This window comes from Eurosta solidaginis, chromosome 2 (assembly GCF_040869045.1).
Source record: "Eurosta solidaginis isolate ZX-2024a chromosome 2, ASM4086904v1, whole genome shotgun sequence".
NCBI lineage: Eukaryota > Metazoa > Arthropoda > Insecta > Diptera > Tephritidae > Eurosta > Eurosta solidaginis.
In genome coordinates, this window is record NC_090320.1 from 37,706,401 (window position 1) to 37,721,557 (window position 15,157).

The 15,157-nt window shown below is 41.6% G+C and overlaps 1 protein-coding gene and 1 long non-coding RNA gene across 14 annotated transcripts in view; one reads left to right on the forward strand and one right to left on the reverse strand.

The window, feature by feature from the left end:
* Positions 1 to 15,157, forward strand: part of LOC137239570 (zinc finger protein 135-like) — a 139,050-nt gene that overhangs the window by 26,926 nt on the left and 96,967 nt on the right. For 5 of the 13 annotated variants that reach the window (XM_067765016.1, XM_067765007.1, XM_067765008.1 and 2 more), the window contains exon 1: positions 9,506 to 9,808. The exons of the other annotated variants lie outside the window; for them this stretch is intronic. The gene's annotated coding sequence lies outside the window, so the exon portion shown is untranslated. Of the gene's footprint in view, positions 1 to 9,505; positions 9,809 to 15,157 lie in introns of those variants that run through there. 13 annotated transcript variants of the gene reach the window in all.
* On the reverse strand, positions 1,116 to 8,619 carry LOC137239574 (uncharacterized). Its single transcript, XR_010949420.1, has 5 exons — positions 8,605 to 8,619; positions 8,302 to 8,532; positions 2,733 to 2,913; positions 2,339 to 2,662; positions 1,116 to 2,268 (listed from the first exon to the last, which is right to left on the reverse strand). It is a non-coding gene; the product is annotated as an uncharacterized lncRNA (long non-coding RNA).

Genomic DNA, 15,157 nt, shown 5'->3' on the forward strand with positions numbered 1-15,157 from the left:
TTAGATTTTACGTCAGCCAACTCAAAAGAGCAATATTTTTGCACATGTTTTTTATAACCCTTCCAACTGTAGCCTGTGATATTCCATGAAGATCACGTTAAATGACCAAAATTGGTAAATTCAAGTAAAATTCTGCAGATCACAAATTATAGCACCCACCAATGTCACTTTGGCGAACATTTCTTCCTAAAAATCACAACGCCGTGAGAACCTGCAGATCGGCCGAAATTGGAAGTCCCCTGTTATTCAAAGGTTCGTCAATATCCAAAATTTCTATGAGATATAGAACTGTAGCCTTATCGAATCGATATCGTTGATAAAAATCGTCTTCCTCCATTTGGAAAGGATCGTACCGCGTCTTGTACACTTTTTCCCTCCTACTTGGGATTGCATCATCTACAATCGCAAAATCCCTCAAAATTCGTTGATTTCTGTCCATTTTTTCACTTTCACTTCAATAATTTCACTTTTATTTTAATTTCTCGTATTTTCGCACGTATGCAACGCAAAACGCCAACTTAAATGTGATTTTAATATTTTAAAATGACGTTCGCGCCATTTTAAAATTAAAACTCCTTTTTAGAGATAAAACAGTGCTTAAGTTGACTATGATAGACTTAAAACGATGTTTAATTTAGAATCATGTTTAAATCGAAAAAACTCTATTCCAACTTGACTATGATTACGGGCCTATATATATTATTTTGCTATGACTGCGCCTTTTTGTTGTACTCTGCTTGTTGGGTAGCTGCTCACTGCCCACAAACATCCCTACAAGACAGGTATCCGTTCCCTAATCGATTACTTAATAGTCACCAATAACTTGTTCACCAATTATCGTCTTAATGACTTTTACATTGCTGTCGTGAAAAAGGTAACGCATGCGCTCTCTCAAAATAGTGTACGTGTGACTCGCTTTCTCGCTCTTACCTATTGTGTTTTCGACATTCCTTCTCGCTCGATGTTATTTACATTTTTAAGTTACTTCATCAGTTATGTTTTCGTTATCGCTAACCAAAACATATGCAACAACAACAACACGGGTAACTGACCTATCGGTTACCCGTATCGGTTACCTTCTGTCAATTCGCTTTTTATATGAATGAAACGCGTCCTTTTTGTTTAAATAATATTTAATTCATAAATAATGCATGTTTAAAATAGTTTTTACATTTAAAATCATGTCCTATTATTCTAGTAATATTTACATATTTGCATTTTTATATTCATAAACTATATAAATACACTATTCATGAGGTGGTGGTGTTGCTCATTATCAGTTTACAGAGTCATATTAGTTTGGTAGGTATAGTAAGATCAGACGTAGCGGAATATAGGCAGCATGTCAGGAGCATCACCAGAATCCAAATAAGCACTGTAATTCATTTCGTCATTATAAATAACTTGTAGATGCCACATAGGTGTAACCATACTCTGAGGATATTTCCGTTCAGATCTTGTAGTGTACAACGAGCAAACTTTTCATAAACATGCACACGTAAACTTGTATTTGTTCTAAATTCTTCACCACATTCGAAAAAAGATGGTCTTTCATCCATAGTTTTCTCATGTTCCTGTGTTTGCGTAGGTACCATTGTGATGCAAGTTCTTGATTACAATATGGACAAACAGTTAATTCTAGACTTTTCGTTGTTACATCAATTGTTTCAGCGTGTTGTGCATGTATACTAAAATTCATACTTGAATGTGCTTTAGTCCCAATGGCATAATTTACATTTTAAATACTGACTATTGGGCATATGAGAAATCTCATGGTCCAATAATTTGTTGAAGCTTCGTGTAGCTGTATGAAAATCCAACAATTTTTAAATTGTAAATGTTCTAGCTTCTCTAGACGATAATAATAATAATAATTTACATATAACGATGTACCAGTGGCTTTTTATGCAGCTGACGCTGGATGAAGCATTGGATTTTGTGTTGCAAAGTAGGCGACATATGTTGCTGTTGATGGATGCGCATATTGCGAATATGTTGGTGGTTCACTTGTCATTAATTGATTAGAAGTTTCAACTTGTTGCGATTCTTGTTGTTGCTGCTGGCTGCTGATGTGGTGTTAACGTCTGTTGTACAAAATTTATTGTTGGTGTTGTTATGGTGCTGGAAAGCCTTCCGATATTGAAAGTAGTTGATTAGTGTAATCTCCACGTAGTGAACTACTCCCACGGCCGCGTCCCCGGTAACTATTACATTTGAAGGCCCTTAAGTTACAGGCATAGTTGACATCGCTTACATAACCGGTTGACTCTAAAGTAAAAACCAAAACAAAATATTAGAATCAGTGTTAATGAATAACATGTTTAAAGTAAGCTCTTACAACAACGTGATTGGCGGCTACATCCTGGAGTGCAGGATAGTGGTTCACTAGTCATTAATTGATTAGAAGTTTCAACTTGTTGCGATTCTTGTTGTTGCTGCTGGCTGATGATGTGGTGTTAACGTTTGTTGTACAATTTATTCGGGTGATTGCACATATTGTTGGTGTGTTATGGTGCTGGAAAACCTTCCGATATTGAAAGTCCTTGATTAGTGTAATCCCCACGTAGTGAACTACTCCTGTGACCGCGTCCGCGGTAACTATTACATCTGAAGGCGCTTAAGTTACAGGCATAGCTGACATCGCTTATATAACAGGTTGACTCTAAAGTAAAAACCAAAACAAAATATTAGAATCAGTGTTTATGAATAACATATTTAAAATAAGCTCTTACAACAACGTTATCGGTGGCTACATCCCCGTGAAAGTAGTGTGGTGTTCCTCCTTGTATAAACGTAGATACTGGATGTGCTCAACCGTGCAGTTTTCTTCTAATTTGAGCAAATGTATGTTATTACAGCCACAGCTGGAATATTTGGGATATTTCTATCCTCACATCGTCAAAATCAAATTACCTAGAATGAAAAAGAAACTCATATCAGTAAGAATAGATTAAAAGTTTTTAATATAAGCCGAAAAGTGTTCCATAAATAGGGCTCCACACATAGCTCTTTTCCAAAGACACAAGAGAAATTTCAGATAACTAGAATCAGGACCTGGTAAAGTAACTTCAAAGGCGATTTAGTCGCCACTACTTCGTATGCGCATTTCTCTGCGCTCCCTTTCGGCATGCATCATTAATTTCGTCATTACTATAAAGGCCATCTTGCTCACAGCAATCCAACAATCTATTTGTCCGCAAATTCGTGGAACTAAATTCCTAATGGAAGGTTCCTCTCCAAAAACTCTGTTTACAGACAGTCTTTCGCCGTGAAAACGAGGGCAGTGAAATATTACATGTTCTGCGCTTTCCAATTCGGACGGACAGCTTGGACAGAAAGGATCCTCCTCTATCCCACGCTTATGTAGATATTCCTTGAAGCCACCGTGCCCGCTCAATATCTGTGTGAGATGGTAATTTAGTTTGCCGTGTTTTCGCTCGTACCATTCCGCTATATTCCGGACTAGCATGAGGGTCTAGCGCTCTTTTCTCGAATCTTCCCACCGTTCTCGCCACCTAACTATTGTTCGTGACCTTGCGCTTTTCTTAGCATCTTCAGATGGTCGGCTGAATCCAATGGCATACAGATCGGCCATTTCACCTGAAAGTAGATCTACTGGGATTTTCCTGGATAAAACATGGATCGCGTCGTCGGAACAGCACATGCTATTCGTATAGCAGTAATGCGGTAGGCTGCTAGTATATCTTTTTGGTGGACCATTTTAGATCTGTGCCATACTGGTGCTGCATATAATATTATAGAGCTGGTTACGTTGGATAATAGCTGACGGGTAGCTTCGCTTGGGCCGCCGATGTTGGGCATTATTCGCGTTAGGGTTCCACTAACTCTAGAAACTTTGTCCCACACCGCCCTGAAGTGCTCCCTAAAAGTTAGTTTTGAGTCAATGATTACTCCTAGATATTTCAAGGAGGGCTTTGAATTTATTTGATAATCTCCTATGGTTAGGACCAACTCATCCACAGTCCGCTTTGAGCTCATCAGAACCACTTCTGTCTTATTGCTAGCCATCTCCAGCCCCGTGTTCGTCAACCACTCCTTTATTCCTCCCACGGCGTCATTACATAATGCTTGGAGCAGATCAAGTTTCTTGGCCACTGCTACTACGACAATATCATCTGCATAGCCGACAATTTCCGTGCCTCCGGGAAGGTCGATTTCTAGCACCCCGCCATACATCGCATTCCAAAGAGTTGGACCTAGAACAGATCCCTGAGGGACACCGCCCGTAGTGTTGTGCTTTCTTAGTCCCTCATCTGTATGAAAAGGGAGTACTTTGTCGCTTAAATAGCTACAAATTATTCGGAGCAGGTACGGAACTTGTCTTGGGACACCCAAAGTGCACTCACGCTTCTCATGGCTCCAGCGGGTTAGCGGCTTCCTAGAACTTAAGCCACTTGCTGCTTCTAGATCTGACATCTGTCAGCTGGAGTCTTAGCCCGGCAAGCACAAGGCACGAGCACAGAATGAAATCGATCGTTTCTTCCTCCAACCCGCACTTCCTACATCTGCTATCACTGACCAAGCCTAATTTAAAGGCATGTGACGCCAGAAGGCAGTGTCCAGTAAAAATACCCGTCATGAGTCTAGTCTACAATTTAATGATAATGAAAATATAAGAATCAGTGTTTATGAATAACATATTTTAATTAATCTCTTACAACAACCTGATCGGTGGCTACATCGCCATATAGGTAGTGTGGTGTTCCGCAAATTGACATTAGCAGTAATATTATTTACATAAACATAGCTTGGTATTTGTGCAGGCCTCAATATAGCATACATTGGTTCAGTTCGGTGTGCACCAGCCACTGGTACAAACACTTTTGAATGCATAGCTTTCATATAGGATGGATGTCCAGCAGTGCTCCGGTTGTGCCAATATGTAATGGGCTGCTCCGTCTCTTGGTACGGCTGTATAGGTATAGGCGGGTGCAATGTATTACTAGGCTCAAGATCGTATGGTACATAGATGGCTCGAAGACGCCAGAGGGGATTGGCGCCAGAGTTTTCGGACCCAGAACCAAAATATCAGTAACTCTAAAAGCACATCCGAGCATTTTCGAGCGGAAGTATTCGCCATAAGTTAGTGCGCTAAGCTGAACCTTCAGCGCTGATACCCCAATGAAACAATTGCCATACTCAGTCAGGCCCCACTAAAGGCATTTGCGGCGTTCGAAATAAAGTCAGCACTGGTCCTTCAATGCGCATAAAAGCTAAATCAATTAGGAGCACACAACGTAGTACTGTTGCCCTGGGTCATATGCCACAGGGGAGTAGGGGGTAATGAGCAGGCGGACTCAGTGTTTAATTTATTGCGTCCCTCCCACAAATTGTCATCCTCCCAGCAGATCCTTGCAGCGGGTCTGCGCCATACTCTCCTCTTCCGGGAAGGTATCGACCCCAATCCGGGTCCTTCTCCTGACCCCAGTACTGAGAAATGGGTTTGCTGCGTTTGCCGGAAAAGAATCTTTTTAGGACGGTCATATATATAAGGGCCTGAAATATTTCAATGAACTTCCTAATCACAGAAAAAGTAATAATAACTTCAATACTTTAAAAAAAAAATTTATTGGAGCATTGTAAAACCCTTCCAATAAGATAAAGTTTTTGTCCTCTTATTTTTTACATGATATATCCGATACTGGAGCGCGGAAAGGGAATGGTAATATTAAAAATAAAATAAATGTAAGGCGCGATAACCTCCGAAGGGATCTAAGGCCGAGCTTCTCTTCCAATTTGCGTCGTGCTCCTCTTGATTTTTCCCTACAAATTGTCCGGACGGGACCTACATGTTTTATGCCGACTCCGAACGGCATCTGCAAGGCAGATGAGTTTTCACTGAGAGCTTTTCATGGCAGAAATACAATCGGAGCGCTTGCCAAACACTGCCAAGGGGCGACCCCGCTTAGAAAAATTTTCTTCTAATTGAAAAATCTTATTTCTAAAATTTTGATGTTGCTTTGCCCGGGATTTGAACCCAGGGGATACGGTGTGATAGGCGGAGCACGCTACCATCACACCACGGTGGCCGCCAGAATTCGGTATTTCCAGATGATATTTACTGTTGCTGATCGGCATCACTTGCATTCCGACAGCATTAATATAACAATAAAATTATATAATGTGTAACAAAAATAACGAAAATAAGGCCAAACAAAAGTTGGAACAGGGGGGATTGGAAACACGCCCTTTTCAACCTCCCATTATATGTTGAGCTGTGCTGACCGGAATCTTCATGCATTCCGACAGCGTCTTTACTAAAAAAAGTTGAGGGGTGATTGGATACACGTCATTTTCAATTTCCAACATCGAAAGACATGTTTAGCTGTGTTGATCGGAGACTAATACATTCCGACAGCTTAAAATACAAATATAATTGAAAAATATAAGTTCCAAATTTTGTTGCCTTAAGCTGGGAGCACTGGAGGATTGGAAATGCGTCCTTTCCAACCTTCCTTTAATGAGTGGCTCCCAGACTCGTCCCTCTGTCACGCTAGTAAATATGCTGATCGGAATCACATGGCATTCCAACAGCATATTCAATAGAAATAAGTGATTATAACAATGAATTGTACTTAGTAGTTTAAGTTTTAGGCCTAAACAGCCGGAATAATAAATAAATTAAATTAAAAAAAATTAATACTCTTGTCAGTGTTTCACGTGCAAGGGATGGTTGCATCGGACAGGTTGCTCTGGGCTAGATTCCAAAATCCAGCGTCCTCGTAACTTTTATAAATATTTGTGGCTCTTGCTGTTCACGGCCTCATTACATTATGAGGAAATACGGCACCTGAGAACACAGCCGTATGAAGCTAAAAAACACAAGCATGTCTTCAGTGAACTCCACAAACAGGCGTCGGACCTCTATGCCGGTGATTCCTGTACTCAAAGAACAAAACTAGGAGAGGAGGAACGCACTCTCCCTAGGGAAACGAGAGTAGTCACTCTAGCTTAACTTCGAGCTGGATAACGTAACAGGTTAAACTCTTACCTATCCAGAATCAAACCCGACATACAAAACATTGTCCTGCTTGTAATGTGTCCTCACATGTCACCAACCATCTCTTTAACTGTATTGTGGAATCAACGCCTCTAACACTCCTCTCATTATGGCCCACCCGTGTTCAAACAGAAAGTTTCTTTGGACTCCCGTTAGAGGACATTGATGACAATTTGTGATCGGTCGCACCTATTGGATGGGGCGAAGCACTGCTACTACTACAACAGCAGGCGGACAACACGGAGAGAGGCAGCAACTGCATGACCCATCGATCCCGATCCGTTCCTGCAATTTGGCCCACAGGGGCATTTATTAGCAGAAGGGAGGGAAAAGAGAGAACACTGGCGCAATATGCCAGGCCTGAGTCAATCTAAGTTACTGTTAGGGGGTTACAGCACAACTCGATATAGGGCATTAATAGGCCTCTCAAAAAGATTACCTAAGAACCCCAACGTCTATTCTTACAAGACACTGTAGACTGAACAGTCACATGCAAAAGCTGGGTATAGTATCGAACAACACATACAGATGTGATAGATCAGCAGACGGTGGACCATATCCTTCTAGATTACGGCGCAATTTCAAGACGTAGGGCTAAGTTTATGGGCTCACCATGGCCAGAGCATTCCCACATTTAATCCCTCAAGCAAAGAACACTGCTGGGGTTCATCAAGGAAGTCGGCCAGGATGAGGTGCTGTGAAGGAGATGTGCAAGTCACTGTGCAATCCTCAATAAATGATCTATCTATCTACGTTCCGGTAACAAGCACCATTGTGGTACTAGCCCCACCATCTCGGGAACTATTGATATGACTACATTAAACCTTCTAGGGATTGAATATTAATAATGCCGGCAATGCGAAAGTCTGCTAAAATGTACCATTCTCAATGGAATGCTCGATATATAATTTTCCACGTTTTAAAACAGTGATGAAAAGAGCAAAATTTACAATAATTTTAACTGGATGTGGGTAGTAAGGTGTTGATGTCCTCTCTTAACGCAATGTAATGACAACTGCGATGCAGGGAAAATGACAAAAATCTTGCAAATCTACTGATTATAATTAATTTTTCCTCCCCTTCTATGCAGTTCTATGCATACATACATATGTATTGTTCTCTCCAAACGCTAATTAAAAAAATTAATTGGTTTTCACATGAACTTCGAACTCTGTCGTATCTGCATTCTTCAGTTGATTATCAACAAAAGCATGACAAATTATCACTAAAAAATTCATACATTTTGCTTATATATTTAATATGGTAGCCAATTCACTTACCCTTTCTGGTGCGATGATTCCTGGACAATCGGGCCTGACTAGACGCGATTTTTTTTGCCTTAAGAGAGCGTGCTTAACGCGAACCCTATCATGTTATGGCACACCTTTGGTGATGCAAAAAATCAAAGAAATTTCTGCTTCTAATGCTACTAGGATAGCAGAAGCAGCTCCCGGTGGCACCACATAAATAACAGTTGCATGCCGATCAATTGCCTTTTTTGCTCCGGCTACCTATTCAGTTTTAATTCACATTACATTATCTACTATTGCAATTTTTAATCACTACAAATCAATATAAATTACCGAAGCAAATACTGGAAAACCAAGATGCGTAGTTCCACCCTTTTTTAGGGAAACACATCCAACCAGTTTGGTACCGTATTCCAAAGCATGTTGCTTGAAAAGTACCTTGTTTTTGTAGATTTCCTCTGATTTTGGCATATTCTGAGCTGAGTCGCAACCCGGCGGAGATGCTATCTAATAGAATAATATAACATTTTTTTTATTATTTGAAAATGCACATACGTATGAATGAAAATCAGAAAGTAAATAATGTTGTTGTTGTTGTTGTAGCGGGTACGTTCCGGGAACCATTAAGGTACTAGCCCGACCATATCGGGAGCGATTTAGTTGACATAAAACCTTGTAGGCCATCCCGTCGATTCTATACAACCTAATATGGTAACGATTTAAAAGACGGTGCACAACCCAATTTTTATCAAAAATTATCAAACGTGGAATCAAAAGGCGCGCCTCGAGCTCCGTTTTTATTAATATTTTATATTTTTAAATTAGGTGGTGTACCGTCTTGTAAAACGTTACCCTTAATATTATTTTGGGCGCAGGCCGCCAACCCAAAAAGATGGTCTCTGCAGCAATATCTTTAATTTCCGTCACATGTCACAACTCAAATTAACTTAATGTTATTTTGGGCGAATGTCGCCAACGCAAAAAGGTGTTCTCTGCAACAAAATTTTTAATTTCCGTCACATGTCACAACTAAAAGCACAACATATTTTTCGTTGTAAACAATTTATATTTTTTTGCGTTTCAATGTTTTCCGGAATAATTAATGAACTGTCATTTCGATGACAGCATGAAACGTCGATGTGTTAGTGGAGAGCGAAAAAAGCTTTGAATGTGTTGATGAACTGGTTACCTCCGTCTTGTAGGGATACAGTAGCAAAACTGCTACAGATGTGTTTTGGTCTTAAACTTTAACAGCTATCGATAGTGCATTCGATTGTTTCCCAGCTCTAATTATTGCAAATTTTATAAAAAGCGCATAGAAGTGAACAATTTTGCAATAAAACATGAAATCAGCTTCAAGCTGCATGGATTCAAATATACCAACTGATGATAACGTACCCGCTTCCTTTCCATTTTACTAAAAATTTTGGTGGAGATAAAGGCAGGCACCTGATGAATGCAATGGAAAGTTATTTGGGAGTTACTTCATCCTCTTTGAACTTAAAACCCGCCATTTAGAAAGCTAAGGAAATAACCAGTAAGTCAACAAGTATTCTTAACAGATTATAATTAAAATAGTTAAACATGTGCTTCGTGAAGATTTTAAAAATTGGGTAACGTTTTATAAGACGGTCCATCACCTAATTTCTATTCCCCCAGCGGGTTAGGGGGTCAGAATATACACGTCGTAGGTATACCAGTCGTAAGAGGCGACTAAAATACCAGATTCAAGGGGCTGTGTACCGCAACCCATTCAGTTTGCCAGCTCAATATATAGCTTCTCCGGTAATAGTCTAGTTGAGGGGTCGACTGCTAATACGCTACCAAAAATATCGAGTGAGGTGTCAAAAGACGCGTATTAATCTTTACAACAATAATCCGAAGGCGGAAAAGAAAAATTGTATCTCTGTCCGGAGATATTTGCGGTTGAAGTTGGCGATTTCCATGTGGTTGTTGTTGTGTTTGTACCCACAAAAAAAACTTGTGCATCACCGTGGCGGTAGCCACGGTTATACCACCCACCCGGACTTGGCATGGCGTAGCCCAGGGTTATTTTTTATAAGCGCGGCCAAAGGCCGCCAACGCAGAAATGTGTTCTGCGCAAAAATTCCATGGATCCGACCCCCGGTTTCGGAGGTACCCGCGGGTCTTTTTTTGGTTTTTCGTTAATATCTTTTGAACGCGTTAAAATTTTTATTTTCCGCCTTCGGATTATTAATATTGATATCAAGACGCGTCGTTCGATACCTCTCTTGATATTTTTGGTAGCGTATTAGCAGTCGACCCCTCAACTAGACTATTACCGCTTCTCCAAACCCAATTGTCAACCACACCTATCCGCGGCGAATCCTGTTTCACTAACAGACGAGGCTCTAGCGACCCCAAGCTCCTCATGGAACTTAGGGGTGGGTGGGAGGTATGACCTGAAGGTTTAATGTGGCCATATAAGTCCTTCCCGAGATGGTCGGACTAGCACTCTATTGGTGCTGTGTTACCGGAGTGTACCGGATCTGTATCCGGCAAAGGACCATCACATCGATAACACTATTGTGGTGCAATATATGAAATGTGGCCCCAAAGCCTTCGGGGAGAAACCTTATCGCTACAATAACAACCTTATTTCTATCCAAAATTATCGAAGGGGGTAACAAAAAAAAAAAAAAAAGCTACATCCGATTTTAGACTCCGAAAGGAGAAGTTGAACATCTTAATTCTAACGCAAGATATTTGCAAAAAACTGGAAAATTACCCAGGGATAGCCCAAAAGCGGGGGCCTGATCCAATATTTTTTTTTTGCACAGAACACCTTTCTGTATTCACAGCCTTCGGCTGGTCCAACACCGGCTTGGGGGTCAAAATTATATCCGCGGAGAGAACCTTTCTGCATAAGTGTGTGTGTGTACCACCAAATCTGGTAAAATGCGGTACAACAACCAACCGTTTTGTAAAATATTACCAAAAACTGAAATGAGATACGTGCCTCGGGGCCTAGCTCGCAGGAGGTGTCAAAGGACGCGTTTTAACTTAATTTATTCATTATTACGGCTGTTTAGGGCTAAAATTAAAATAACTAAATTCAATTTATTATTACAATTATTTAGTTTGATTGAACATGCTGTCGGAATACCAAGTGATTTCGATCAGCATATATCCTAGCGTGACAAACGGACAAACGGACGATTCTAGGAGCCAGTCTTTTAAGGGATGTTGGAAAGGACGCTTTTCTTTCTAATCCTCCAGTGCTCCCAGCATTAGGTAAGAAAAATTTGGAACATATATTTTTCAATTACATACCTATATTGATATTTTAAGCTGCCGGAATGTATTAGTCTCCGATCAACACAGCTAAACAAACATATATTTTGATGTTGGAAATAACGTGTATCCAATCACCCCTCAACTTTGTTTAGTAATGACGCTGTCGGAATGCATAAAGATTCCGAACCAATCCCCCCTGTTCCAACTTTTTCCAACTTGGCCTTATTTTCGTTACGTATCATATAATTTTATTGTAATATCAATCCTTTCGGAATGCAAGTGATTCCGATCAGCAACATCACCCAGAGAAATTGCGGTTTAAATCAAAACCCCCACCATAAACCAGTACTCGTTGCGCTAGACCAATCAAAAGCTTTTGATACGGTCAAACATGGCACGTTACTGCAAGACCTGGAAGGGTATACCCTTCCCCCATGTCTTAAAAGGTGGACCGCAAATTTCCTGGGTCGTCGGCAGGCATCGGTGCAATTTAGAAAAGAAATGTGAAAACCAAGAAGAATTAAACAATGGGTGCCACAGGGTGGTGTCCTATTCCCACTTTTGTTTAACTTCTACATATCAAAGCTACCTTCGCCACCAGAAGGAGTTACTATCGTTTCCTACGCCGGTGACTGCATATTAATGGCCACGGGCCCAGGCCACAGATGTTGTTGTTGTTGTTGATGTAGCAGTGCTTCGCCCCACCTAACAGCCGCGACCGATCACAAATTGTCATTAATATCCTCTAACGGGAGTTCAAGGAAACTTGCTGTTTCAATAGGGGTGGACCATAATGAAAGGGGTGTTAGAGGCGTTGGTTCCACATTACAATTAAAGACATGGTTGGTGTCATGTGGGGACACATTGCAAGCGGGGCATACATTTTGTATGTCGGGGAAGATTCTGGATAGGTAAGAGTTTAACCTGTTACATTATCCAGAACGAAGTTGAGCAATAGTGACACGCGTTTCCCTGGGGAGTATGCGTTCCTCTTCCACAAGTTTTGGGTACTTTTCTTTGAGTACTGAATTCACCGGGCAATTCCTGACATAAAGGTCCGACGCCTGTTTATGGAGTTCACCAAGGACCTCCTTGTATTTTTTTGCTTCATACGGCTGGGTCCTCAGGTGCCGTATTTCCTCAAACTGCTTTCGGAGATGACTCCTTGAGCCCCTAGGCGGTGTTGGCTCATCAATCAGATGTCTGTTTGGATGCCCAGATTTCTGGGTATTCAACAGGAACTGTTTGGTTAGCATCTCATTTCTCTCCCTGATGGGGAGTATTCTCCCCTCATTATGTAGATGGTGTTCTGGGGAAATAAGAAGGCAGCCCGTGGCGATTCTGAGAGCAGTATTTTGGCAGGCCTGTAGCTTCTTCCAGTGGGTAATTTTTAGGCTTGGCGACCATATGGGAGACGCGTAGCACGTAAACGGCTGGCCAATTGCTTTGTATGTAGTAATGAGCGTTTCTTTATCTTTTCCCCAGGTACTGCCAGCAAGGGATTTGAGGATTTTATTACGGCTCTGGATTTTCGGAACAGTTGCAGCTGCGTGCTCACCAAAATGTAGATCCTGATTAAACGTCACACCCAAGATTTTGGGGCGAACATTTTGAACATCCACGTCGATGGCACTACGATACCGACTGTCCTACACCCCAAAATATTGGGTGTGACGTTTCATCAGGATCTACATTTTTGTGAGCATGCAGCCGCAATTGTACCGATTATCCAGAGCCGTAATAAAATCCTCAAATCTCTTGCTGGCAGTACTTGGGGAAAAGACAAAGAAACGCTTACAAAGCAGTTGGCCAGCCGATTCCATTCTACGCGTCCCTATATGGGCGCCAAGCCTAAAAACTCACTGGAAGAAGCTACAGGCCTGCCAAAATACTGCTCTTAGAACCGGCACTGGCTGTCTTCTTATGTCCCCAGAAACTGGGGATTGATGAGCCAACACCGCCCAGGGGCTTAAGGAGTCATCTCCGTAAGCATTATGAGGAAATAAGGCACCTGAGAACTCAGCCGCATGAAGCCAAAAAACACAAGCAGGTCCTCAGCGAACTCCACAATAAGGCATCGGACCTTTATGCAGGGAATTGCCCGGTGAATCCAGTACTCAAAGAACAGTACCCAAAACTTGCGGAAGAGGAACGAATACTCCCCAGTGAAACGCGAGTCACTCTAGCTCAACTTCGTTCTGGATATTGTAACAGGTAAACTCTTACCTATCCAGAATCAACCCCGACATACAAAATGTATGACCTGCTAGAAATGTGTCCCCACATGACACTAACCATCTCTTTAATTGTAATGTGGAACCAACGCCCCTAACACCCCTCTCATTATGGCCCACCCCTGTTGAAACAGCAAGTTTCCTGGGACTCCCGTTAGAGGATATTGATGACAATTTGTGATCGGTTGTTGTTGTTGTAGCGATTAGGTTGCTCCCCGAAGGCTTTGGGGAGTGTTATCGATGTGATGGTCCTTTGCCGGATACAGATCCGGTACGCTCCGGTACCATAGCACCATTAAGGTGCTAGCCCGACCATCTCGGGAACGATTTATGTGGCCACATTAAACCTTCAGGCCTATTGGATGGGCGAAGCACTGTTACAACAACAACAACCGTACCTTTCTCTGAAACCGGATTGTTCTTTAATTAGTGATTTATTTATTTCCAAGTAACTCACGATTTGACTTTTTACTACTGTTTCTAGAATTTTTTCGATATTCGACAACGTGTTGATCAGTCTAAGATCTTCTGCCATTATTGAATTTTTTACTTTGTTTATTAGTACTATTGTTGATATTTCCCATGCACCGGTCTTCTTGGAATTTCAAACATGTGCTAACCGTATATTGCACACTGTCGCTACCAGAGAGGATAGATATACCTAAAAAGAGGTTAGGTTAGGTTGCAAGGGCTGAACTGGACACTATGGTAACAGCTCACTACTGAGGCCATCAATGGGCGCATTGTAATACCCTATACGGTCTCAAAGGAGACCCCTACCCTGCCTAAAGCGGGTCCAACCACCTCGTGGAAATTATAAATGTTTGCTAGGGTTTACTTCATAGCTAGAGACCTCAGCGAGGTCATGTAGAAAAGGTTCACCAAGGATGGCCAACCTACGCCTACTAAGCGCTGGACAATAACAGAGAAGGTGGTGGACACTCTTCCTTTTCTGTACATTTGCAGCTGCGATAATTGATGTTAGAACCCTTATCAGGGACGATAGAACTGATTTGTTTAAAATCAGAAGCGCTCTTGTGCGCCCCTTGTCATAAAAGGGCCAGGTTTGCCTGGATGGCTCACACGATGATATGGCTGACCATAGTCCATTTGCAATTCTTATAGTACTTGTGTTCACACGAAGCCTGAAAGTGGCCATGGGTATACCTACCGAATCATTTCCCGGAAGGATATGGTGGTGCCTCTTTTGGCCAGCTCGTCTGCTCTGCAATTGCCTTCAATATCCCTGTGCTTAGGTACCCATATAAGGCTGATACTGAAGTACTGAGCCATCTCGTTAGGAGATCTGCGGCTTTCAGTGACCGACTTTGCGTTGTCGACGAATGAGTCCAGGGCCTTTAATGCGGCCTGACTGTCTGAGAAAATAAACACCC